Source organism: Heptranchias perlo, chromosome 9 (genome assembly GCF_035084215.1).
Source record: "Heptranchias perlo isolate sHepPer1 chromosome 9, sHepPer1.hap1, whole genome shotgun sequence".
Classification (NCBI taxonomy): domain Eukaryota; kingdom Metazoa; phylum Chordata; class Chondrichthyes; order Hexanchiformes; family Hexanchidae; genus Heptranchias; species Heptranchias perlo.
In genome coordinates, this window is record NC_090333.1 from 77,838,280 (window position 1) to 77,862,753 (window position 24,474).

The 24,474-nt window shown below is 41.6% G+C and overlaps 1 protein-coding gene across 6 annotated transcripts in view; it reads left to right on the forward strand.

Moving 5' to 3' along the window:
* Nucleotides 1-24,474, forward strand: part of fam20b (FAM20B glycosaminoglycan xylosylkinase) — a 206,369-nt gene that overhangs the window by 1,530 nt on the left and 180,365 nt on the right. The gene's annotated exons all lie outside the window — the stretch shown is intronic.

Sequence of the window (24,474 nt, forward strand, 5' to 3'; positions counted from 1 at the left end):
TATAAAAACAGAAATTGCTGGGCCTGCACCCTAAATGATGACCCATCATTTGCCTCTTCAGATGTTCAGAGACCTCCAGTATTTTCTGTTTCTTGATGAGCAAAATCCAGGACACCAAAATTCTTCATCTGAAAATGTCCAGTGTTGACTCCAGGTGTGACCTGTATAATACCCCACTTGTTGTATCAGTAATATTTAAGTTGGTTCCCTTGCTGACCTGTGTAGGCAGTAGCACATGGCAGCAGCGGTTTACATTTTGCCTGGAAAAATTGAGTTTTCTTGTTTGAGGCACTTAATGAATGGTGCATTAGTTTCCAGTGCTGTTTCCTCTTAGTTTCTGGAGATTGATTCTTTGGAGTCCCAACCCTTAGTCTTGCTCCTGCTTGCCACTGCTTCTATGATTCCATTAGCTGACATTCTCCAGTTACCCTGTATAGGTTGGTAGAATTTGTTTTATGCTAGCAGCCATGGATTTTTCCACTGACTGCTCAGCAAAATTGAAATTGCTCTGCTGTCTTTAGGTTTAACTCTTTCTGGCAGGAAAAAATCTTTGCACCCAAAATCTAGGCATTTCACAATATGAACAGGTACATGTGACAAGCAGCTTTTTCTGTATTAAAATTGGGTTATCCTAGCTTATTGGGATGTTTGACACTGCTTGCTATGCAAACTTGGGACTGTACTTCTGTTGCTTGAAGCTTGGTTGTTCTGTTCACTGGCATGTAGAAAGTTGTATCTTACCTCTTCATGATCCCTGCCTGCATGGCTACTGTATGTTAGTTTAAGACACTATTTTCCCATTGTTTTAATTGTAGATCATCTATAATTCAAAATTGTACTGCAACAGTCAAATTTACACACTATTATCCTTTTTTAAGGTTCTGCAGTGATTTTAGTTTATAAACTATTTCAGTGGAAACTATTACAGAATCATGGTATTTAAGAGCACTGAAGGAGGCCATTCAGTCCATTGTGGCTGTACTAGCTCCCTGAAAGAGCTATCCACTTTGTCCAATTCACTGCCCTTCCCATGCCCTTTAAAAAATTTTCATTGTTCACTCTCCTTTTAAAAGTGGATTTTGTTTGCACTATTATTTCTGATAGGGAATTCCATGTCGTAACAACCCTATGCGCTTTCAAAGAAATTAATTCTGTTAATCTCTTTTGGTGATTATCTTAAATTTATGCCTTCCAGTTTCCGACTCACTTAACAGTGGAAATAGTTTGCCCCGATTTACCTTATCAATATCTCTATTTGAACTCCTCTTAACTTTCTTTGCTCTAATCAAAAGAGCTCCAGTTTCTCTAGACTGTCCTCATAACTAAAGCCTCTCATCCCTGATACCATCCTAGCAAATCTCTTCTGCACATTCTCCCTAAATTAAAACACCCAAAACTACACATGGTATTTTAATTACTGCCTAACTGCACCCTATAGGTTTAGCATTACTTTTTGGACTTTATGAAACCTGGGAATCCATATGCATTTTTTTTACAGCTGTATCAAGATTTGTGTATCTCTAAAACAAAAGCAAAGTACTGCAAATGCTGGAAATCTGAAATAAAAACAGAAAATTCTGAGAGCACTCAGCAGGTGAGACAGCATTTGTGGAGAGAGAAACAGAGTTAACATTTCAGATCGATGACCTTTCATCAGTACTCCAGATGCTACCTGATCTGCTGAGTGTTTCCAGCATTTCTATTTTTAATCCCTAAATCTCTCTGCTCCCTACTCCTTTATAAGACTAAAGGGCTAGGGAGCAGAATGCTAGACTGCTGTACCTTTAATCAAGAGTGGTGGTGATTGATAGTTTGAAATAGCCATGTAAAGTTAAAATGTTGTTTTGGATACCTATTGATCAAAGCCACCAAGGTTTGATTTTTGTGGACTGTCACATTTTGGAATTTTTGACCTTGCTTCCATGAGGGGAACCTTGCTGTAAAAATGTTAAAAATGCTACTCTTGAGTTAAACTGGGCTGTCAATTAAATTCACGGGACAGCAGGGCTGGGAGGTGCACAGTTGGACTTAGAAGGTGTCTGAACCAGCAAGCTTCAGACAATGAAAGTTAGTTTGGACATTTTAGTGATCATTCACATCTGTTCCGGTTCAGTTAACTTGATTCATTTGAGTTCAGGAGGGGTAACTGCTCAAGTAGTCTGGTAAGATTCTTGTTCTTGTGGTCAGAATTAACAACAAGGAGGAAAAAAGCCCATATTCAGGATCAGTCAGGTCTTGGTTTGAGCTCAGAATTTAGATATAGACTGTCAGTTTTCCCAGCTAGAACTCACCCAAAAGGAAATAAAACAAGTAGTAAATATCTAGTCTGCTGTTTGGGATAGTGTAATGGGTTTTGTTGTTTTGTGTTATTATAAGAAAAGTTTATATAAAAGCACAAGCTGCTACTTTTGGTCAGTCACGTGTATGCTGCAAAATAAACCAGCTTCTTGATTTGTTATCGATCTCTTACCAGTGTTCATTAATTTCTCCTACCGCAACATTAGAGAGATGCATGTGGGGCAAATGGGATCTTATGGTATCCAGTTTGTATGTTAAAGGGGCACATTGCTACATCCCATGGGTTACGCTATTGTCTAAGTACGTGTTGGACAGATTAATCAACTCCAGAACGTAAGGGATGTGGGACTAATGTCCCTGAACCCGAGAAGGTAGCTAGACCAGACCCCGAATTTGTAACGTGGTTACATGCTGAAAATCTTAACACAGTGTACAATTTACTGTCTGTGCCTTGCACATTTATTTATTTAGTGAAATGTTTGTGTATGCTCCTGCTGCTTTTCTTATTTTACATTTGAATTTTATATTAATTACAAGAGTTCAATGCAATGTATTCAAAATATAATATAAAATGTTTACATTTCTGCTAATTAAGTCTCATAACAGTGCACAAATGTTTTGGTAAACTTGTTTCCACTAGAATCTCGATGATCCTGATTTTTTTTGAAAAAAGAGGTAAAAAGCAAAATTGCAAGTGCTGAATATCTGAAATAGGAACAAGGATACTGAAATACACAGATCCCTCTGTGACTGAGAGAAGACCAGTTATCGTTTCATGGGGTCTGCATCTGAAACTCACTTTTTTTTCTCAACACAGAAGGAGGCCTTTCAGTCCATCATGCCTGCCCTGGTTCTTCGAAAGAGCTATCCACTTAGCCCCAATCCCCTGCCCCTTCCTCATCACCGTAACTATTTTTTTGAATCCACTTCCTTCTTAAAAACTATTAGTGATTCTGGTTCACTGCTGTTTCTGGTAGGGCATTCCATGTCCAAGTCCAAATAATACTTTCTGTTATATATTTAAAAAAAATTCCTAGCCTCTCTATAGACTAATGTGCTAAGTAATTGTACTTTTTTGAAAACAGTACTTCAGAAATGACTATAACGCATGAATACCTCTCCGGATTTGTTGTTATTGCAAATTCTAATGGTGTACTCCTCATGGCTAAAAATGTGCAATTTGACCAGGCTTGCAGACGGTCAAAGTTAAGGATTTGTTCTGAGTGTTTGTAAGAAAACGTAACAAATCTTGCAATACTAGTATTAACAGTTTCATGGCTGACATCAGGTTTTGCCCCAAGTTCAGGCTTGCAGCACTGTGTCACAGGGGATTTCAAGGTCATTTGTAGCTGCTAGTTTGCAGTATTGAGCCAAAATAAAACTGTTTTTGCCACATGAGCAATTTTTCCATGTTTGTGATTTGCATATTAATGTAACTTAACTTTTTGGATCGGGGGAGATACCTGGAACTTGCAGTTTGTCAGATACTTGTTGTCATCTTTTCTAAACTAGAATTACCTGTTGCAATGTGAATTTGGTTAGAATCCTATAATAGGCCACCCAAAACTGCATTCATTATTCTAGCTATGGCTTTATTTAAACTTATCATTACTTGTTTACTCTTGTCCTCTATATCCTTATTTCTGTAACCTAAAATGCTGTTGGCATTTTTTATGACTTTATCTACCTGTACTCATACTTTCAGGGAATTAAGTATTTGAACAACTAGGTATCTCTGTTCATCCACACCCTTCAGTGTCTTTCCATTGAGTGTATATACTCCCATTCCTTTTTTTCCCCCCCTTCAAAAATGTATTACCTCACACTTGTATCCACCTTAAATTGTATTGCCACTTGTCTGCTCATTCCACTAACCTGGCTTCCTGAAGTCTTTTATAGTTCTAGCTGTTTGCCAAACCACCTACTAATGTGTTGTCAGCAAATTTTGAAATTGCGTTCCCTATACCCAAATCTAAATAGTCTACATATAACTAGAACAAAAGCGGATGTAGCACTGACCCCTGGTATAACCACTTCCAACCAGTCTCCAATCCATTTAACCTAACTCATTGTTTTCTGTCCGCCAACTAACATTCTGAGCATGCCGTTATACTTCCTCTAGTACCAAATGCTTGAAATTTGCTAATGAGTTTCTTGAGGTATCTGATTGAATGCCTTCTGAAAATTCATAAACACTACACCTATTGGAACATAAGAACATAAAAATAGGAGCAGGAGTAGGCCATCCGGCCCCTCGAGCCTGCTCCGCCATTCAACAAGATCATGGCTGATCTTCTACCTCTACGCCATTTTCCTGCACCATCCCCATATCCCTTGATGCCTTTAATAACTAGAAATCTATCGATCTCTGTTTTGAATATACTCAATGATAGAGCCACCATAGCCCTCTGGGGTAGGGAATTCCAAAGATTCGCCAGAGAAATTTCTCCTCATCTCAGTCCTAATTGGCTTACCCCTTATTCTGAGACTCTGACCCCTGGTTCTAGACTCCCCAGCCAGAGGAAACATCCTCCTTGCTTCTACCCTGTCAAGTCCTGTAAAAATTATGTATGTTTGATTGAAATCACCTCTCATTCTTCTAAACTCTAGAGAATACAGGCCTAATCTACTCAATCTCTCCTCATACGACAATCCTGCCTTCCCAGGAATCAGTCTGGCGAACCTTCGTTGCACTCCCTCTGTGGCAAGTATATCCTTTCTTAGATAAGGAGACCAAAATTACACAATACTCCAGGTGTGGTCTTACCAAGGCCCTATATAATTGCAGTAAGACATCTTTACTCCTGTACTCAAATCCTCTTGTAATAAAGGTCAACATACCATTTGTCTTCCTAATTGCTTGCTGCACCTGCATGTTAGCTTTCAGTGACTCATGTACAAGGATACCTTTGAACATCAACATTTCCCAATCTCTCACCATTTAAAAAATACTCTGAATTTCTGTTTTTCCTACCAAAGTGGATAACTTTACATTTTTCCACATTATATTCCATGTGCCATGTTCTTGCCCACTCACTTAGCCTGTCTATATCCCCTTGAAGCCTCTTTGCATCCTCCTTACAACTCACATTCCCACCTAGTTTTGTGCCATCAGCAAACTTGGAAATATTACATTTGGTAATTGTGTTCCTTTTATCCACATGGTCATTTCAAAGTGTTACATTTATTAAACATGACTACTCATTAACAAATTCATATTGGATGTCCTTAATTAACCTAGGAATCTCTAAATGCTCACTAATTTTATATTGAATTATGGTACCTAAGAGTATGCCTACGACTGACATTAGACTAACTGGTCTATAGTTACCTGTTTTATTCTTTTCTCTCCTTTTGAACAAAGTTGTTATAATGGTGCAGATCCTTTTCTTAAAAACATATGTAATACCACCCAGGCTTTGTGAGAAATTCTCCCTTGACCCCTCTGTCTTTACAAACTATTGCCCCATCTCCGACCTCCCTTTCCTTACCCAAGTCCTTGAACGTGTTGCTTCCCAAATTCCAACCCTATATATCTTCCCAATAACAAAGTCCGCTGAGCCTTCAGCCACTTAGGCCCGACGCTCTGCAATTCCCTCCCAAAACCTCTCCACCTAACTCTCTTGGTTCAAGACCGTGCTTAAAACCTATCCCTTTGATCAAGCTTTTGTTCACCTCTCCTAATCTCTCTTTTTCCTTGGCTTGGCATCAATTTTTTTTGACCATGTCTCTGTGAAGTACAATGCCACGATTTTATACTTTAAATGTGCTATATAAATGCAAGTTGTTGTTACCCATAAAAAAATATTCTCCTTCCCACAGTTTGCACAGCAGGTAGTGCACAGAAACTATCATTTTCTCATGAAGGAAGTCTGCCCGTTCATTGAGGATATGTGCAGTTAAACGTTTGGTTTCATGGAACAGCTGTATGCTAGTAATACTACATTACCAGGGTGCTATACTAAATTAAAGCAGTGAAAGATGTCATTTTTTCCATATAATATAAGACAACTGTACTTTGAAAAGATACTGTGGGTAAGTATTTTGTAACAAGTTTCAAAGCGAAAAATTGATACTGACTTTCTCTCACTGGTGAAACGAAGAACATTGTGTGACAAAGATAGATATGTGGATTTATCAATTGATTCCTTTTAGGGTATCATGGCTGCCATTCACATCTAAGGGGAAAGTGAGAGGCAGTTCATGTAATAGAAAGAAAGACTTGCATTTGTATAGCGCTTTTTACGGCCTAAGGACGTCCCAAAGCGCTTTACAACCAATGAAGTACTTTTGAAGTATAGTTACTGTCGTAATGTAGGAAATGTGGCAGCCAGTTTGCGCACAGCAAGGTCTCACAAATGGCAATCTGATAATGACCAGATAATCTTTTTAGTTGTTGGTTGAGGGATAAATATTGACAGGACACCGGAGGGAGCTCCCCTGCTCTTCTTTGAATAGTGCCACGGGATCTTTTATGCCCACCGAAGAGGGCAGATATCTCATCCTAAAGACGACACCTCCAACAGTGCAGCATTCCCTCAGTACTGCACTGTGAATGTCAGCCTGAATTATGTGCTCAAGCCTCTCAAGTGGGACTTGAACCCACAACCTTCTGACTCAAGAGGCGAGAATGCTACCACTGAGCTTCGGCTGACATCTTAATGTTTCCTTTGAGTTTTGCAATGTTCCTGACCCTTAGTTACTTGTTGGAAGATATTTGACTACTGATTGTTCCAAGTAGAATATATGGTGGAAGGATGTTAAATATGAGCATTCTGCTTCCACTGCTGAACTACAAGATTTTCTTTTAAGCACCTATTTAATATGAATTATCTCTACTTGGCGAACTGCTGGATTGAAAACATGGCAGAGGATTTTGACTTTAGAGTGCAAGGCTTCTGATGCCCTGGATCTGTATTGCTTTGAGCTTGATGAGTACATCCAAGGTGCTTTTAAATAAAAATATTGATGATGTGAAGGCAACAGATTCTGATTTCTTTCAGAAAAGCCTTCGCCTAGGTGTATTTCAAACATGATTTTATTTGCCTTGTAGTACACAAACAAATAGGATAATTGATAAAATGGAAACAAGATACTAGCATTTAACAGTATTCTTTGGTATATTCTACTTGCAGCATGTAGCCACATAGAAAGATGTTTTAGAAAAGTTTGCCGGGAATATTGAAAGTAGAATGGGCAGGTACAAGACCGTGTCTGGAAGCTGCAGTATCTGTTCCAGCAGACTGTATCTTGTTTATACTGCTTGGCTTTAACTCAGTGTCTTGCTCAGGAGAGATTTCTACAGGCATTAAACAGATCTCTATTCTCGTTAAAATTTTAGTCTTTTGAGAGCATAGGTGGGGGTGTCTTAAATATCTGACTGCTCAGGAGATCCAGTGGAACTTCTGGCACTTTTAAAATCAATTTGACACTACACTGGAGTTGTACTCTGTGTGTTGTCAATATGAACAGTGTGAGACCTTTCTACAGGGGTCTCGTACTGCTTCTCCAAGACTTGACTCTGGAATTGTACTGCAACTTTGCTGTTGCTGTGAAGTGGAACCTGCTTTGTGAGATGTTAAAGTTGCAATATAAATGCATCCTAATCATAGCATCATAGAAATTTACAGCACAGAAGGCGGCCATTCAGCCCATCATGTCTGTGCCAGCCGAGAAGGAGCTATCCAGCATAATGCCACTTTCCAGCTCTTGGTCTGTAGCCTTGTAGGTTACTTCTAGTGCCATAATACCCAAACACCTTTTATAACTTTTAGCTTCATCCTTAGCTTTCATCTCTCAATATGCTTAGCCTCAACCTGAATGTCAGGAAGTCCCGTGCAGGAGCAAGAAAAAGCTCATCACCTCTAGCTCCCAGTCTCTGTCACAATCCATCTGGTATCTCTCTATGGTCAGTATTCATCTGAATTTCCTTTCGTTCTTCCAAAGCTGCAAATATCTCTACACACTCTTCTTGCACACTCCCCCTCCCACATTCTCACTGTGTTGAGACCAAGACTTGTCGCAAGACTGATCTATTGTTTCCAGGACCTCAACATAACTTTGGAACTCTTCACCTCCCATTCAATATCTCCTTCCAGCTACAAAGATCAGACTTTAAAACCTAAGCTTAGCATCATCTAATGATTTTTGATTTACTTCAACTCTTCTTACTCTTTATAATCTTGGTGATGTCTTGCAAAATGGGCTTCACCCTGCAACCAGGTTTCTTAATACTGAGAAAGGGTAGGTTACTACCACAGTCACGTACTGTTTAAAATCAGAGGTACAAGTCAATTAATGAAGTTAAGTTAAAGAAGCTATTAAACCCTTGAGTTCTCATTTAAGTGGGAATTAAGTTTTAATTCTTCTTTCTGTGTGTAGTGTACAGATTCAGTATCACTTTGTAGCTGTAAAAATACCATTTTAATCCATTTGCTTGTGCAATGCCATCTGTACTTCAAAATTTGTTGCTTATGGAGCTGGAAAAAGGCACTACTTCAAGCCCTTAGGACATAGGTATGAAAGATTATTAATTTATAAGTCTATACAAATGTACTTTGCCTTATTGTCACTAAATCATAAAGTTTAACTTTTGTTTCATAGAACCAATATACTAATCAAAGGATTGCTTCTCTGTGTTAACATATTGGTTAATTTATGCATGCCCTGGTAGATCCCAAATGTGTTTTATTTCTGCCTTTTTGAAGGCACTCAGTGATTTCTCAAATTAAACACACAAAGATGGGAGGGATGCATGTAGTACGAAAAGTGAGAAAGTTGTAACCATGAATATATAAATCTTATTTGGATTGAATTCAGGGCATAATTAAACATTGTAAAACTGCAGTGTGTCATGCTTAAACATTTTTTAGAATTAAAAGTTTTCCTATCAAAAATTTTGTGGGCAGTATGGTTTTGTTTGGTTGGATATTTTTAATTGATTGAGTGTAAGTATTGATTTCCAGATATTATTTTGTACTTGGGGCTATGTGATTGGTATGTTTCTTCACACAAAGATGTACAAAAATGATTGACCTTTTGGTTGTATAATCAGAGCCTTTAGCCAGATCGCACTTGCATTAATTTGGTGACTGTTGGTTTTGTAGCAAACCTAGCCAAAGTATTGAGTCCTTCAACCAATGCAAAGTATAGTGCCTTCTGTGTTGCTCAGTCACTACCTCCCCACTCCCCCCCCAACTAACCTTTAGTACTGTGATAATTCATCAATGCAGAATTAACTTCAACATTAATCAACATAAAAATATTAAGTATAATATTTTAGATTCATGGATAGAGAAATATTTTACAGTTGCTTAGTGAATAGGAAGGAGGGATGCACAACAAAGGGCCAGAGTTTGCTGTCAAAATAACGGTGAGGCTAATGGCGCTTGCCGGTATTTATGCGTAAATGGTACAGCAACTTCAAGCAAGGGGCAGATGCGCAGCTAAACGAGTATTCAAAAGTTGCTGTTTGAGTTGCACCGCTCTGCCTTTAGCTTCATGAAAACTGCATCTTGCTGTCTGCCTCACCACGGAAATGTATTGAATGGCGTGAAGTTGCTCTATTTACGCGGTAGATACGAACTAAACTCGCCACAGAAAGTTATTTCAAGTGTAATTCCCCTTTTAATGAAGTGATAAGTGTGGAGTCTCATTCCTTCAGGTATTAATTGTTGGAAAATTAATTTAAAAATTTTAAATTTTTGTTTTACTTTTCCTTTCTGTTCCTTTTTTTCCTCACTCTTAATCCGATCTTTCTTGTCCTCTCTATTTCTCTTTCCGTACCTGATTTGACATTGAATTCACCCGCTCTAATTTACACTTCCTTCAATCCTTCCGCTGTTTATTTTTCAATCCTTCAATCTGATTGGTTAAGGAGATACATAGTTGGATGCCCCGTTTCCCTCGTTGTGCCATTATCAGCTCGCACTTCTGCAACTTGCTATGCAAAAAATGAAAAAACCTAAGCGTGTAAGGGCAAGTCTAACTAACGGCAGGCGCCGTTAGATGCCCCACTACCACACCACACCACAGTATGGAATCCAGAAGAGTACAAAATTTGAATTAAACGCCTCCCTAAGTGCAGCAACAGCATTGATAATCCATTAGCAGTGGCAGCTAAGAAATTGGACGTGCACAATAAGTTTTTTTTAGGGCAACGATGAAGATTAGTTTTTTTTTACTATACCACAATAATTGTGGCAGTAATATCTTTTAATTTATTTGATGTATGGTATTGGCATAATATGTGAAAAGTTATCTATCACTGCCAGTCATAAGTATGCATGTAAAATAAGAAAGCAGAACCTCAATTTTACATATATTTTATGGATTATTTCTGGGGGAAGAGAAAGGAGTCAGCTAGGAGCAATTGAATTTATAGAATTTCTTAAAGCATCCCATCAATTTACACTTGTAGAATTACATGCAAAATCAAAAAAGTTAATGTGCAGATTTACAAATCTAAACATTGGATATAAAGAACCTTTTATGTTTACACAATCCTATATTGAAGGAGATGTAGTTGAGCTGGAATAAAATTTCTTAATCGACAACTATGTTGCTCTGGCCTCAAGGCCAGATCCTAAATATTATAAAAGGAAGAAATCTATACACTTTTTCTGATATTGATTGGCCGTTGTTCCTTTTTTGAAGTTTTAAAATTGCTGGTCAGAGGTTGGCTGGGAATGTGTTGAATTTCCCCTTTAGTGATTTCATCAATAGAGTGTTGTGCCCTGCACACTACATCCATTCACATTGTGGCTGCGGGGGAGTTTCCACACTAAATGTCTCTGTTCCAAAGCTGCCTGAACAGTTTTATAGCTTTAAAAAAAAAGGGTACCAGGACATTGTGAAGAGCACCCATAAGCCTACAGATTTCTCCTGTTAGAACATTTTGAGTTCTGTATTAATTCAGATGAACAGAATTGAAGGCTCATGGTTGTTGATTGTGGATGAGCTGTGCTGCAGTCTTATTATGACACCTAACAATAGATGTTTCAAACAGCTGTTCAGATAGTCTGAGTGATTGTACAAGTTTGACTGTAAATCTAGTGTAAATATGCCTATAATGTAATATTGTATATCTTAATATTATAAGATTGAACTATTTTGGTGAGCTCCTGATATTGCTGATTTAGGCTGTACTCATCAGTTGATCTCAAGGTGACGCCATGAATCAATCAGATTGTGGGCAAAAACCGTTTTTTGCCAGCATGCCAGTGTTCTTCTCTCTTTCGCCCCCCCCAACCGAATTCATTATTTTACCTGCACTGTCTGGCTTTTTCTCCTTTAGGAACAGCTCCCAGGGCTTTGCTCCCATCCTTCCTAGTTGTGTGCCAAATGCCTGCAAGTCTGATTTGTATTCTCCTAGGCTAGCCCTGCCCTGAGTGCTCCAGTTCTGGCTGTCCCCCTCCCGCCCATCGAAGCTTGCTCCAGGACTTCAGATCTGCCCTTCTTTGCAGTCGTTCAAGGCAGTGTTTATCAAAAAAAATTTCTCGTGACCCAGTGGAAGAAAAACACTTACCCCAAGGACCCAAAGCAATAATATCTTCTGACCAGAGTGCACAAAATCAATAATGTTCAATACATGCTAGCTTTAATCAATTCACTTCACTTCAAATAATAACTAAAACAGGACATCGATGTTACTTAGAAAACATTTTAAAAACAGTATAAATACTGTTTAAAAAATCAGGTCGACTTTCATGCACCTAATGTGATGGGTGGTCCTGCATGTTGTTCATGATCTCGTTCCTATCTGGATCACAAGATGAAAGCGCTATATGCATGTTTCAGACATGGCAGAAGTATGTCTGTCATTACTTGAACTTTCTGTTGCAGACAACATACTTGCACATTTTTTTTCATTTTCAGATGTAGATGGGTTTACAAATTCTGTTTTCGAACTTTTTCTTTTTACAAAACGATCCATTTTTGGGGATTAAAGTTTGATTAAGCCGCCCCCTGACTCCTTTCCCCATGATACTGGGCCTAGACCCCACCTGGCACTACTCGCTTTGGCGGTGAGGAAGAGCGTGTCCTGGTTGATGCTCGAAAACACTAAACGTAACAGGAAGACTATTACGCTGGAACAAGGTCATCGCTCCTCAGAATGAAATTACTGCCTGCCATCTGCCCAACGTAAATTACCTGTGCAATAATAAAAACATGAACGTAAACTTCAGTCCAACATTCAACCAGTGTCACGCAATTGCACGTTCTGACTACAAAACTGCCTGTGACATATCATGTCTTTATAAAATAAATGTTTGCCCTTTTCTTATTTGGCATCCAGTTGGCAACTCAGTCGACATGAAGTAGTTGTGTAATCACAAAAAAAGTTTGAAAAGTACTGGTCAATATGTTCCATGGAAGGGGCTCTGTTAGATTTGAAATGTTTTTCAGATGTGCCTTGGGGTTCAAAACACTGAGTTTTCAGTTTTAACTATAATTGTGTTTCTGGACATGTTCCACACCCATAAATTAAAGTTTTCCCTAATTGTTCTCCCACTTCAAGCTGTCTTCTCCACTCATCCTCCTTCAATGGGAGGGATCTGGAATGCAGCTGCAGCGTATGGTGTGAACACTGCCTCAGCCCAGCTTCCATTCATGAGCAACTTGGGTCATGGCAGTCACGTCCTGCGGTCTGATTAAAATGTAGCCATCACATTAAATAAGAGAGGGGGAAGCGAACAAAAAACAGATGAAATTTCAAATGCAGTGGGATAAGGCAGAGTGCCGAGTGTACGGCCTTGAGAGGGGAAGAAAAGAAGTTGAAGCTGTTCAGGGTAAAATAAATGCGTGACAATATTGTGACTCCATCTTAAGGCGCTGAAGGAAGAAGCGAGAGTTGGCACACTTTCTGCAGTTTTATGAGGGATTGTAGTTAGTAGATATTAAGGCCCAGGTGACCCAAAAAGATCAAAATCTCTTCTATGGATAATGGGGGGGGGGGGGGGGGGAGGAGGAGATGATTATAATTACCGATGTTTTTTTCCCCCCCAGAGTTAATAACCAAACCCTCTCGGACTGAGGTAACAATTCTGTAACACCGTTTACAGAGATGACGAGGGAGAAGGTTATGCATGATCTGATCTCTCTTTTCTATCGATTTGCCCTGGTATATAAATATATATATATTCTTTCAGTGGCAACAACTCTCCTGCTTGACCGGCTGTTTCAGGCTGCACGTTGGAAAAACTGTATCGCAATTCAAACCAACTTACCAATATTGATCAGAATGCACCAAACACACTTTTTTTTTCAAAAAATATACTTTATTCATAGAATTTGCAGCAGTACATACAAAACAGTTGTCATATCACTTTCCAAACGTACACAATACAGATTATACAATTTGCAGGTTCCGTTAAGTGCAGTACAATGAACACATTGGACATCATTGCAGTTCATGACACTCTCGGGTGTCTCATTGCATCATACTCAAACACAGATTATTGCTGGTCCATTTCAGATTCATTACAGGTACATTACAGCAATTTGAATTTTACATTCTGCCCGAGGGGGTTTTTCCCTGATTGCAGCCCCTTGGTTAAAACACACACCACTCACAGAGGCAGCGCCATCATGGCGGGCGGGGAAGCGTAGGCCCTTGTGCTGCTTCACCTGTGATATCTGATCGGGCCGGCACACTTGGGGGGGGGGGGGGGGGGGGGGTTGTGGTAGGACTCAGAGAGGACAATAGCACTGTGCTCACACCAACCCTTCCTAATTGAGCATGAGCATGAGTATACACGTTATAATTTGAAAAGTTAGGAGACTGATTTCATACAGTCTTCTGGAGTCCTGGACAAGCAAAACTATTTTGAAGAACTCTTTGTTCCTCCCCCCCCCCCCCCCCCCTCGCTGGGACAGATTTGGAGTCGACCATCAATGGGTCATTCCAAACCGGAGATTGGGGGGTGACCCAGTGATTAATGTCCTGCGACCCAGTAATGGGTCACGACTTGTAGTTTGAAAAACTCTGGTTTAAGGATTGGGTTGTTCTTCCTGCTCCCAGTCGCTTGAAGCTTCGCTTCCAAAGTTGGTGGCAAACTGGAGTGTGGGTGGGCTTTGTGATTGGCAGGTAAGCTGATTTGCCAAATGCTGTTCCTTCAGTGTTAAATTCACCTGACGAAGGAGGAAGCCTCCGAAAGCTTGTGAATTTAAAATAAAATTGCTGGACTATAACTTGGTGTTGTAAAATTGTTTACAATTGTCAACCCCAGTCCATCACCGGCATCTCCACATCATGTTAAATTAAAGCAGAGAAGCAACAGGATCAGCTCTCGGGAAATTAGTTATCTGCGAGCTGACTGTGCTTGTGGCCCTCTCTTACAATTTGTACTGCTCTTTTACCTAATCTACCTCCAACTCTGGCTCCCAATTAGGGTTGCCAACATCTGGTTGGGAGAATTGCTGAAGATTTGACCACGTGGCGTCCCATACATAATGTAGTGTATACTGTTCCTCAGTGGTGAGGGCAGGCAGGAATTCCTGCTCCCATGTTTCTGCCTTTGCTTATGCAGAATTGTCTTCCAGGCTGTTTTGAGTGTAGTCTGGGATGACTCAATTCTTAACTATTGCAAATCTGTCAATGATCAGTTGCAGGTCCAACTGTGTGCGCTTCAAGTGCAAAGGCATCAGCAAACAGGAGTTTGTGAATGAACAACTAACTGACATTGGTCAAAGTGTGCAGTTTCTTCAAGTTGAAAAGTTTGCCAAATGCACAAAATTTGATGCATATTTGCATTCAGATATTTTGTGACATCCTCAATACTTGCTGCAAGGAAGATACCACAGGCCTGCTTGACCCCATTGGAGCTGCGAAATGGTTTAGAAGAGTAGCATCTGTACACAGTCTGACCAGCATAACCTGAAAGCAAACGTCCAGCTTCTGTGGTACATTGATCTAAGCTAATTTGAGCTTTTATTTGTGGGTTTCCCCATATTATCTTCATCTCTACCACCCAGGCCTGAGGTTTCCCCTCAAGAGCTGTGCTTGCTCTTGAGGGGAAACCTGCAGATATGTAGTAGCCGAAACTGCTGTTTGAGCTCTAGTTTAGTTGGAAGTCCAGTCCTATAAGCTGACCAAAGTTTATCAATGAAAATATTTTTTGTTCCTAGCTGAAAGCTTGTTTTCCACGTTAGGGATGCCTGTCTTTGGAAATTTCTGTACTTAGGACATTAAGTCAAGTTTTCTGGGTCAAGTAAAACTCCCTATGGACTGTCCAAAAATTTTGCTTAATTCCAGTGCCTTTAATGTAAACACCCATAAATTCTTCACAGAGGAGAAATGAATGCTGTGCAGCAGGAGAAGTAGTATCAGGGGAAGTAATCAAAGCCATGAAGCTTAACTTTTGAAGAGGCTTATCAAAATGGAGAGACAAAGCAGGAGAAATTTATGAAGAGATTTACACAGTGTGGGGCTTCATGCTCTGCCATCAGTGATAGAGCAGGAGGCGGGAGAATGCACAAGAATCTAGAGTCAGAAAAGTAGATATGTGAACTGAGTCAAAGAACTAGAGAAGGTTGTAGAGGTAGATGGTGATGCCTGGAAGCATTTGTAAGTGAGAATGAGGATGTTGAATGCAGTACATAGGGGAACAGGAAAACAGTGAAGGTTTACAAGGACAGGCATGGTGGGCAAGTGTCACTTAGTGTGGGATCAAATGGCGTAGTTTTCGATTAACTAGAGGTTTTTTAGGCTGGTGCTTGGAAGGCCAGAAAGGAATTCGTGGGACGTCGAGACTGGAGGTGATAAGGGTGTGGGCTAGGTTTTCAGTGGTGGGATTGACGTGAAGTCTGAACTGGACAATGTTGTGGATGTTGAAATAGGTGGTCTTGGTGATGAGTAGGATATGTAACTTGAAGCTCAACTCAATCTTGGTATCCAGTTTGACACTGTCAGGTTCATCCTGAACAAGCAGCTGGGGAGAGAAATGGAATTGGCAAGGAGCAGAACATTATGGCTTTAATCGTGCCAGTGTTAAGTTTGATTAAGTACTGTATGTTTGGGTAGTAGTTAGAGAGGAAGGAGTGGCAAGGGTGGACTTTTTGAGGAGGGTGAGAATGTGTCACTTATAAGGGAGAGGGGAATTGGGCTAGTGCAAAGGCAGCCATTAACCATGTCAGTGAGCACTGGACCAAGGAAAATTAGTTATGTGGTCGAGGGTTAAGTTGCGAAGAGTCTAGGGAGCAATAGTTAGATCTCATTGAGGAAATGAGCCTGATAAGGGTGGGGTGAGATGGAAAGAAGCAACAGCCTAGGAAAAGACTGGGAGGATCAGGGCAGGGAAAGAGATTGAGGGAGCCAACCATATAGTTTCAATCTTGCAGACCAAGAAAATCCTGAATTTCTCAAACTTGACATCGGAAGTAAGGATAAAGGGGGTGAGGAAGAGTGTTGGTTTGTTGTTGAGAAGAGGAGTTAGGGATTGTTCTTAGCTTGCAGGATAACTCCATAGTTATACGGTGATTTGGTCATGGGGAGACATGGTATTACTTGAGGTAGCCTAGTCACAGCTGGCAGCGAACAACCAGGTCAGTCATGCACCAGGTGTCCTCAAGTCCGGGTGCAGATGTGGCACCTCTACCAGGAAGAATGGCATGGATGGGAAACTGAAGAACTTGGTTGTGGCGTGTGTTAAAGGTGGAAGCAAAGGAATTGGTGAATAGGCTGAAAGAGGCAGCAATATCTGCCAGGTGGAGGGTAAAAGAAGAGGGAGATGGGAGTTATGATGCTGGTGAGGGAGCTGGAGGAGGGAGAATGTAGCTCCTGTTAGATCAGTGCATTAGTTCAATTTCACAATGGTTATCTTCATGGTTTGTGTTAAGGTTTTTTTGGTACTGTTTGTTCTTGTTCAGGACCTGCAAACAGTTTCCTTAAATGGACTGCCTTCCACGACAGTCTGAATTACTTCTTTGTTTTCTCCCATCTGCAGTGTGTGTGGAAGAAGGGATTAACAATTATCGTTGTACTCCTAGTAAATCAAAAGTAGTTTCGCGTTACACAAGTTAGATGCAAAATATTGCACACCAACGTAAATTTTCAAGGCTAAAACAATGATTAAAAATATATTTACATCAGGTAGAGTATGCAATACAGCAGATTAGACAATGGTGTACAAGACGATTAGGATTTATGTCGTACATAGAATCATAGAAATTTATGGCACAGAAGGAGGACATTCGACCCATTGTGTCTGTGCTGGCTGAAAAGAGCTATACAGTTCATCAGAATTCTCAACAGCCTTTCTCCAGCAATTACAAACTCTAAGGTTTCTTGTAATTGAAAAGATGTCTGCGTATTTTTAAAAAATCTCTGAATAAGATAGAGGTCTTTAAAATTATGAAGAGATTTGATACGATGGATGTGGAGAAAATGTTTCCACTTGTGGGTGAGTCCAGAACAAGGGGGCATAAATATAATAGCCACTAACAAATCAAATAAAGAATAGAGGAGGGATTTCTTTAGGCAGAGTCATGAGAATGTGGAACTCGCAGCCATGGAGTGGTTGAAGCAGATAGCGTTGATGCACTTAAGGGTGTCTTGATGCGTACATGAGGGAGAAGGGTATAAAGGGTATAGAGGGTAAAGGGGCAGGGTTGGAAGAAGTAATTAGAATGGGAGGAGGCTCAAGTGGAATATTAAAAACCAGCATAGACCAGTTGGGCTGAATGGCATATTTCTGTTCTGTAGATTCTATGTAAAAGAAGTTCTGTCACCTTTCAGCATCAAGAGTTTGCATTCAGTTCCTTCTTTGTAGGTTTAAACTGGCAGATAGAATCATACAGCACAGAAGGAGACCATTCGACCCATCGTGCCTCTGCTGGCTTTTTGAAAGAACTATCCAATGAGTCCCAATTCCGTGCTCTTTCCACAGAGCCCAGCAAATTTTTCCTTTTCAAGTATATATCTAATTCCCTTTTGAAAGTTACTATTGAATCTGCAACCACCACCCTTTCAGGCAGTGCATTTCAGATTATAACTCGTGTAAAAAAAAAAAAAAAAAAAATTCTCCTAATCTCCCTCTGGTACTTTTGCCAATCTGTGTCCTCTAGTTACTGATCTTCCTGCCAATGGAAACAGTTTCTCTTTATTTACTCTATCAAAATCCTTCATAATTTTGAGCACCTCTATTAAATCTCCTGCTCTAAGGAGAACAAACTCAACTTCTCTAGTCTCTCCACACGAGTCCCTCATCCCAAGTACCATTCCAATAAATCTCTTCTGCACCTCCTCCAAGGCTTGACATCCTCCTGAAAGTGTGGTGCCCAGAATTGAACACAATACTCCAGCTGAGGCCTAACCAGTGATTTATAAATGTTTAGCATAATTTCCTTGCTCTTATAATCTGTGCATCTATTTATAAAGCCCAGGATCATGTATGCTTCTTCAACAGCCTTATCAACTTGTCCTGCTACCTTCAAAGATTTGTGTATGTGAACCCCCTATCTTTCCTCGATTTCTCACTGCTTCGAACAGCAATTGCCTTTCTGTCCAGCAGTTTTTCCTCAAACTGCTATCTTCGTCTCCTCTGATACTGAACACATGAAGATTAAAAGAAAAACTCAAGTATAAAATAATGCATGCACATGGCATGTGCGCGCATAGGTATTTAGAAAGAAAAATTGTGATTTTTTTTTAAATTTGAAGAACTGAGTACCAGCAGTGGGGAAAGAAGTTGAGGGGGAAATAATAATCAACCTGGACTACATTGAAACTCATATCCTAGTGGTTAAAAGGACATGACCACAGCCTCGTTCGGAACAAGGCTCCAACCTGCAGATTTCCGGGTTCCCCATTGGCGCGTCTGGGTGCGCACGTGCCTCCCGAATGTGGAAGTCCCACCGGCAGTTAGAGCCGGTGGGATGATAGTTAGATATTTTAAAGTACTTAATTTTGTCCACATTAAAACAGGGGTCCGATTTTGAAACATCCACAGCGTGTTTCTCATGCTGTGGGTAACACTCCGTGTTCTGCCAGATGTGTTTCAGCCAGCAGCCATTTGCACATTCAAATGCTTGTTTGACAGATGGGGAGAAAAGGTGAGTTCTTGCTGCAGGGCACTCTGTTCTTTCACACAAACTTTTGGTTGTAAGATCTTTGTGTTTTCACCGAAAATTCTTACTTTCCACTCACAATTCTTCTGTTCACACATATTTAACAACTTTTCGGACCACCTCAAACTCACACCATCAGGATGGGGGGGCGCCATGGCTGCATTCACCACTACATCTGAGGATGAGAAACATTACCAGCCTCGCCGGCATGGCATGCACTTCCGCCACTTGCAGCTCCACAACATTGTGCTGCACCACAGGCATCTGCACGAGAGCACAGAGGGCAACTACAGAGGGGTGCTGCTTGAACAGGTCCTGTCCACATCTGCCACCCACACGGAGGAAGAGGAGGAACCCATGGGCAGAGTAGCGGCTCATCTGGCTGCTTGTGAAGCCAGGGAGCAACTGTCCTGCAACTACACATGCACCCACTGTAAAGTGACCCAATCGCTGGTCATGGTGAACCTCATGAACGGGCCCTATCATAAAAGCCAGTCAAGAATGGGCAAGACGTGGCAGTAGTGGTGACAATCATAAAATTTAATGTTACTTTAACAAAAACTAAATATAAATGAAAAACACAACAGTCTGGCAAACACCCTTGTGCCTACCCTTCATGCTCACAAAACCTTCACCGTTCTCTTAAAACTACTTCTACATGGTGCATGCCCTGTGGTTGCAGCAGAGGTAGTGGCAGGTTGCTCATGTTCATGCCCTGATTGCTTAGATACTTTGGGCCTACGCCTCTGGGTTTTGGAGCCCGTGTGGGCCCCTCCAAAAACTGCTCCACCTGCATTTGTGCAGGGGCAGACTCGGTCACCTGGAGAGGAGGCAGCATTGTCGGTACTCGTTGAGAGGGGGCAACTGGTGAGACATGGGAGCGCTTTGAGTGGCATCCCCACTTCCATGTCCCTTTTTGCCATCATCCCTCTCCTGGACCAGGTCCACACCACTCCTGCCACCCTGCTGGAGAACAGTTTGGAGGACATGTATGATGCCTTGGAAGCCCAGTCATAAAGTTTCTGTCTGCTTATTTAAGGCGGCAGAATGTTGTTCACCCTGAGTCCGAATGGCCATTGTTAGGGCCTGAATGGACTCATTTGTGAGCCGTGCTTGAAGCTCAACGGAGGCTAGCCTTCTCTCCTTTGCAGACATTCCCGCACTTACCTGTGACACTATCTGAGTTGCTCATGCCCCTGTGACAGTATCTGAGTTCCCCTCCCTCACCTGTGCCACCATTCCACTCATGCAGGAGTTGGACTCCTCCGTCCTCTGCGCTATTGTGGAGTGTGCGCTTGGCACCTATTGCAGTACCTTGCAAATGTGCTGCTGTCCCTCGACCATTCTCCTTTTAAAGGATACCCCCGGGGTTCAGCATCTGCGTCCAGCTGAGCAGAGCCTGGAAAGGAGTATTCCCACCGACGTGGACTCTCCACAGCTGCTCCTGCCACCAGTATCTGCTGGTGCACTTGTGTGTGGTGACTTACCAGGTGCCAACCCAACTAACTGATGACTAGGTCCCACCGAGGTGTGAGTATCTGCGCTGGTGGATGGCTTTCTAAGATGTGATGGTGCACCCTCAGAGGCCAGCAGGTTCTTTGAGGAATGGCCCTCTGCCCTCACTGTGGTTGCTGAAGGCCCTGTAAGAGAACAAAAGGCAATATTAAGCATGATCACAGATGTGTCATGTTGCGATGAGCAGATGGGCGTATTGAAGATGGCAAGGCATGTTAACATCACTTCATATTGTGTCACCAGACGTTTGTGGGGTGCCAGTCTAGCCGTCCCCGACAGACAGGCACTAGAGGGTGCGGCTCAGCTCCAGCGCCTCCTCCACGTCTGTGAGGACCAGTGTTTGTGGAGGCCCCCCTCCAGTCCTCGTGTGCATTTTGTGCTCTCTTCTAGAAGGGGAGAAAGAACAGACAAGTGAGTGAGTGAGTGATGGTGAAGTGGCCAACTGATGAATGCATTGCTTTGGGTGAGGCTGACCGTGAAAGAGATGCATCAGAGGGTGAGTATGAGACAGAGCCGTCTCATTGGTTGAGGATTGGGGTGAGTGGTAGTGGTGGGGTGACTAATGGGGAGGTGAGGAAGTGCAAGTAAGTTGAGGATGAGTCTTAAGTGGGTTGTGACGGGTGATGTGATCGAGTAGTCTTGGCAGTGCAGAATGAGTTGGTGGGGTGGGGCGGGGGGGATGCGGGCGATGACGTGGAAGACGGAATGTAGAAGAATCAGTAAGTGTACTCACTTTGGCTGACCGTCATTGAAGTGCTTCCTGCACTGGATCCAGGTGTGGCAGATGTTGCTGCTGCTGGTGACCTCCTCTGCCATCTCGAGCCAGGCCGCCTTGGTGGCAGAGGCAGGCCACTTCCTCCCGTCCGCCAGGTAAATCACATGCCTCCTCCTCCTCACCCCATCCAGTAGCACCTGGAATGAGGCATCATTAAACCTTGGAGCAGTCTTGCCCCTGTGCTGCTCCATTGTGGTGTGTGGGTGTTTGCTCCAGCAAAAGCCTTTGGAGCAGTGGCCCTTTAAATAGATCTGCAGCTGACAGCCTGTGATGTGGGTGCGCAGTCCGCTTGCTGTGCAGCTTTTGGACGGCAAACCCGGAAGCCACGTTAAGTGGCACCAATTGAATCGCGATCGCATGCGAAACAGACATTTTTTTATTGTGGGTTACCCGTGCGCCCAATCACCACCCCTTGCTGCTATCCTGTCTCCATTCTAATATTGGGGCCATTGTGTCAATAAGCCCTTTGTTTTAAAGAAAACATTGAATTGCTTTAATTGGTTTGTCAAGTGAATAATAGTTAAATATGAGTTGCTGCAGATCATTGTGTTCTTTTTCTCTAAATCTACAGTTTACCTGCAAAACATCATTTTCAAATATTAAATGTTTCAAAGTATTTGCTTCTTGATCCAAAGTTACTTAATTTAAATTATCTGCTAATTCAGGTTTTTAGCGCAAAGTTCCCACTTTGCTGTGTTGTTTACATTTCTTAATTCAAATTATTGGACATTTAGTTTTCTTAGCATAATAAATGACTGAATTATCAGTTTTAGACTCAGACTGTCTAAACTCATTTCATATTGGATGTAACCAGTCTGGGTTAATTTTAACTTGGTCATTGAGGTGAAAGGCCAGTGTCTATCCCATTGTGCTACACAGCCCTTTTATGTGTGCCAAGATACATAGCATAGCACATATGATTTGAAATTGTGTACTTGGTTTTCAAAATGGAAATTGATTCTGTCAAATGATAGTATAGGAAATTGATGAGCATTCTGGGAAAGCTAAAAGTGTCAGTCCTTGCAAGCTGGGTAATCCGAGACATAGCTGGTATCACTAGATGTTCTCAATTAAGACCTGCATTGGAGCAAAACTACAGACCAAAATTCTGATTGATTGAGCTCCAGTCTGGATAGATAAGGTTAACAATTCAAGAAGAACCTTGGGCTATTCTTGACAGTAGAAGCCTGTTTTCCTGGCTATGACTTAAGTGCTGTGCAGAGGAAAAGAGTAAAGCATCTAATTGGAGCCTATTCTTTATCAAATCAATTAAAATCAGCAAATTAAAGTTTCTGATAAGTGCCTATCCAGTTGAATGACACCTTGTAAGGTATCCCATGTGACTGGATTGATTATCTTCATTGGTCACTAATGGTTATGTCTCCCTAAATGGGATATGCTTGATGAAAGTCAAGATACTTAAGGTCATGCTTGTCAGCTCACCCAACTCAGAAGGTTGAGGAGAAGGTTCTTTGATTGTTTAAAGGAGTTATAAGAGTTTTTGAAGCAGGTCTCCAAAAGCCAACAGTGTTCAATGGAAGCTGGTCGGTTAAGGAAGGTTGCGTTTAATTGAACCTAATTAAAACTGTAGTGTGTATTACAACTGTTAGTTTAATAGCTTAAGTCTTTGAGCACAGAAAGGAAAGTGTGGTATAACCATGCAGAAAAGTAACAATCTTGGACATTGAATGTAACTCTTGTTATAATGTTGGGAAGAAAAACTCAACTAATGCTATGATACACTTAAACTCCTGTTATGCTATAATGATTTTTTTTTTGTTCATGAGAAGTGGGCGTCGCTGGCGAGGCCAGCATTTATTGCCCATCCCTAATCGCCCTTGAGAAGGTGGTGGTGAACCGCCGCCTTGAACCGCTGCAGTCCGTGTGGTGAAGGTTCTCCTACAGTGCTGTTAGGTAGGGAGTTCCAGGATTTTGACCCAGCGCTGATGAAGGAACGGTGATATATTTCCAAGTCGGGATGGTGTGTGACTTGGAGGGGAACGTACAGGTGGTGTTGTTCCCATGTACCTGCTGCTCTTGTCCTTCTAGGTGGTAGAGGTCGCGGGTTTGGGAGGTGCTGTCGAAGGTGTTTGGCGAGTTGCTGCAGCGCACGGGTATGGTAGCATAGTGGTTATGTTACTGGGCTAGTAATCCAGAGTCATGAGTTCAAATCCCGCCACGGCAGCTGGCAAATTTAAATTCAATTAATTAAATTCAATTTATTAAATAAAAATCTGGAATTAAAATACTAGTATCAGTAATGATGGCCATGAAACTACCGGATTGTCGTAAAAACCCATCTGGTTCACTAATGCCCTTTAGGGAAGGAAGCCTGCCGCCCTATATGTGACTCCAGACCTACAGCAATGTGGTTGATTCTTAATTGCCCTCTGAAATGGCCTAGCAAGCTACTCAGTTGTAAAATCTCGCTTAAAAAAAGTCATAATAAGAATAAAACCGGATCCATCTCAGCCTCCTCCCGATATCCCCACCATCACGGAAGCCAGTCTTCGGCCAATTCGATTCACTCCACGTGATATCAAGAAACGGCTGAGTGCACTGGATACAGCAAAGGCTATGGGCCCCGACAACATCCCAGCTGTCGTGCTGAAGACTTGTGCTCCAGAACTAGCTGCGCCTCCAGCCAAGCTGTTCCAGTACAGCTACAACACTGGCATCTACCCGACAATGTGGAAAATTGTCCAGGTATGTCCTGTCCACAAAAAGCAGGACAAATCCAATCCGGCCAATTCCCGCCCCATCAGCCTACTCTCAATCATCAGCAAAGTGATGGAAGGTGTCGTCGACAGTGCTATCAA